Raw genomic sequence first — 4,519 nt, forward strand, 5'->3', positions numbered from 1 at the left:
AAAGGCAGGGTAGGAACCTGCACTTTCCATCTATTACAGACATTAATTGCTAGCATAAGCACTTTATACATACATATAAGATATCTGCTCTTTTGCCCACTTTTATTTCAAGAATAGTGGACAGTGAACGTTACAACTGCAATTACATGCCATCGATAAAGAAATAATTTTATAAAATACGGTAATAATTGCAGTTTACGATACAATTACAAAGAAAAAAATCGTACATATAAAGAAAAAAATTCTTAAAGTTGTAACAAAAATTAATAAAGATTAATTATATAAACGTTTCTAAGAAACCTAACGTTCGTTAAAATTCACAAACATTGAATTCAATTAGTTCATTTAGGATTAGAATTTCCGCAATTATTAATATTCGATGTTGGCAATAAATTTTTAATTAATATTACGAATGAATGAATGATATGTATACTCTTCCATCAAACAGTAATTGTATTGTAAGGAATACAAAAAAAAAAAAAACCGTCAGCGTCGGACCACGTCCTAGTTTTAGTAGGCAGTCACAGGACTATGGATTTGTAGTTGTTATGAAAAATCGCCTGTGGATGCATATTAACAAAAGGCATGGGCATTTTGAACCCGTGGATGTTAATTTTTAAATTAAAAAAAAATAATAATAAAGTATTTTTTACTCTCTGAAAGGAATTAATAAATCTCCATATCTTTGTTTTTCTACTTTTTTGTAGATTTTTAATGTGTATTTTTTATAAATTTCCATATCTTTGTTTTTCAATTTTTTTTTGAATTTTTAATGTGTATTTTTTGTGCTAAGTTTTATAATGCATTTCGTAAATCATAGTAGGTATACTATATACCTATAATAAAATGGTAAGAAAGTCAAAACTGTACATTGAATATTTTTTTAAAGAATACTTGAGTTGTGATCTACAATCAATACAGAAGCCAAAAATGTAGTTTTTAGAATATTTGTCTGTTTTTCTGTTTATCTGTATGTATGTTCGGGATAAACTCAAAAAGTACTGCATAGATTTACTTCAAATTTGGCACGAATATTATTAAGAAGTCGGGTCAACATATAGGCTACATATTATCACGCTATCCAATCGGGAACGAGCAGTGAACCTTTATTTCTTCAACGCATTCTGTAACAACGTGTAATCTAACGACGCATATTTGAATGTTGTTGTTATTATGTTAATAACAATGCTATAAGCTAGCTTCACACTATAAAAATCACGCAATATAAGTAACTTAGGCCGATAAACGTAATTAAATGAATATAAGTAGTATCAAGACAATTTTAAAGCAGCGCCATCTATGAGATCTCAAAAACATCACAAATTCCTTTTTGGATATAAATAATTTAAATTTGATCATGTTGGCGAGGTTAACAGTTGTTTTTAATATATAATAAGAAGTAACTTAGGCTACTTTTAATTTAAAAATGTATTTATTTTATAACTCTGTGAACTGAACAATAACTTTTTTGTTAAATTCCAAGCGAACGAAGTCGCGGGCACAGCTAGTATATTATATAATAATCAAAATAAAGATAATTATCCAGTGTAACATAATAAACATACGTTTTAAAACCGGCTTATTTTGTGCTCGCTAATCAAGAAAAATAAATGGAAAATTTTGAATCAAGGCTCCTTGACGGAACGGTAGGAAAGAATAAGTTGGATTCACAATGACAAGCGAGGCATCTAGATAAAATATTTTGATATTTGTCATCAAGTTATGTCTCGTTCTTCGTGTGCGAGGTATAAATAAAATATTTTATAATTTGGAAACGGATGTTAAATTTACCAGATTAGCAATATTGTTTCCAATCCTACCTTTTTGTTTCATTTATCAATGGTATACCTATATACAATAGGTGTTCGTAACGTGAATGAGGCATGGTTGAGACAAAACAGGAAGATTTTTACGTCGGTACATTCTCATTCATATCATCAATTATAAAATGAACTCCTTATTCGACGATATGAAACACGCCTAACACATAATATACATTACATATATACATTGATATATGTATATACAAAAACTGGACAGGACAACACTCGACCCGTATTCAACTTAAACAATATGTATTATGTCAAAACAATATTATGTCATAAAACAGTTTTTATTATAGTAGGAAATGACTCAAACATATTTGTATAAGAATTTAGTTCACACATAATTTATACAAGCTGATTGCAGCTACTTTACCAGTGTTGTTTATCTCTATATTCTCTATATATATATATAAAAGCGAAAGGTCATTCATCACGAAATCTCCGAAACTATAACACCTACAAACTTGAAATTTGGCAGGTAGGCTCCTTATAGGATATAGACATCCGCTAAGAACGGATTTTACGAAACTCGACCCCTAAGGGGGTAAAATAGGGGTTGGAAGTTTGTATGAGAGTCCCATGTTTTTGAAGTAAGAGATTTGAAATTTAAAATGTATGCTCTATAGATGGTGAGGAGGCGTTCAAATAATGTATCGTTAGAAATCAACCCCTTTTTGGGGTTAAAACGGGGGATGGTAGGTTGACTTACTCATCACGAAATCTCCGAAACTATAACAGCTACAAATTTTACATTTGGCAGGTAGGTTCCATATAAAGCTTAGTCATATGTTAAGAACTGATTTAACGTAACTCGACCCTTAAAGGGGTAAAACGGGGGTTGGAACTTTGTATGAAAGTCCTATGTTTTTGAAGTAAGAGACTTGAAAATTAAAATGTATGCTCTATAGATGGTAACAAGGTGCCCAAATAATGTTTCTTAGAAATCAACTCCGTTTTGCGGTTAAAACGGGGGATGTTACGTTGACCCACTCATCACGAAATCTCCGAAACTATAACAGCTACAAATTTTACATTTGGCAGGTAGGTTCCATATAAAGCTTAGTCATATGCTAAGAACTGATTTAACGTAACTCGACCCTTAAAGGGGTAAAACGGGGGTTGGAACTTTGTATGAAAGTCCTATGTTTTTGAAGTAAGAGATTTGAAATTTAAAATGTATGTATAGATAGTAAAAAGGTATCCAAATAATGTATCTTTAGAAATCAACTCCTTTTTGGGGTCAAAACGGAGGATGGTAGGTTGACTCACTCATCACGAAATCTCCGAAACTATAACAGTTATAAACTTAAAATTTGTCAGGTAGGTTTCTTATAAGGCGTAGACATCTGCTAAGAACTAATTTTACGAAACTCGACCCTTAAAAGTGTAAAACGGGGACTGGAAGTTTATATAAAAGTCCTATGTTTTTGAAGTAAGAGACTTGAAATTTAAAATGTATGCTCTATACATGGTGAGAAGGTGTTCAAATAATGCATTGTAATCTATATATATAAAAGAGAAAGATCACTGACTCACTCATCACGAGAACTCAAAAACTGCTGGATGGTCCATTCATCCAGGATGGACAAAGATGAAATTTGGCAGGGAGGTAGATTATAATTAATAGACGTCCGCTAAGAACGGATTTTGCGATATTCCACCGCTAAGGGGGTTTAATTGGGGTTGATAGTTTGTATGAAACTTATACAGCAGGGTCGGTTTAAAGCAAAATAACCGCGTTGCAACCCTATGTGTTCAAGAAACATTTATATTGATCACGTATAAGTAGTACAAAAAATATATTTTTTACAATATCGAACCTTTACGTTACTAGAATACTTTTTATTTAGGTACCCTGTCTTCACGGAGTCACGGAGGAGCGTGCGTTACGCTATTCTGTGACATATAGTACGTGAATTGCATGCAGTATAGTTAAACATATTTACACTACAATACTACATTATTACTACATTATTTCATACCACAATTCTGACGAATTCAACGAACCATTTTGTTAAACGCGACGCGCGCTTCACGCGCACGTAGTCGCGGGCAACAGTTAGTGTATTATAAAACAAAGTCCCCAAAAGTGTATGTGATCGATTCCCTCAAAATCTACGGAACGGATTTTCATGTGGTTTCATCAATGGAGAGAGGGCTTCAAGAGGAAGGCTTATGGAACGACTAAGCCGATTATGATGAGAGTTTCACTGGAAGTTTGCCGGAAAAACTTTATGTCACACTGATTTTAACGCGGGCGAAGCCGCGGGCACAGCTAGTTACATTAAAAATTCACTATGAGACTATGAAATAAGAAAAAATATACTTGACGCCACGACAGTAAAACATTAAACGTAGTGATTATAAAATACTTTTTTTAATGATTTGCCAAAATATCGCGATATGTTTTTATTCATGAGAAGGTTAAGTCCGTAAGATATAAAGGTTTTTCCGTAATTCGCGAACAACGGCACTATTCTGTCATTTTATTTTTATAGATTTATTAATTCAATTCCGTTCATAATAATTTAACTAGTAACGAGTATATGAAATATGTCTTAAAATACGCTTTAATTACAACTGGCTTATACGCTAGCGGCCGTGGATTCGATCACTCATGAAAATGTTTGTATGGGCCACACAGACGTGTTTCGTGTGGAAGGATTTCGATTTCAATTCGATCGATGCGTGCA

The sequence above is a fragment of the Melitaea cinxia genome, chromosome 8, assembly GCF_905220565.1.
Source record: "Melitaea cinxia chromosome 8, ilMelCinx1.1, whole genome shotgun sequence".
NCBI classification, from domain to species: Eukaryota; Metazoa; Arthropoda; class Insecta; order Lepidoptera; family Nymphalidae; genus Melitaea; species Melitaea cinxia.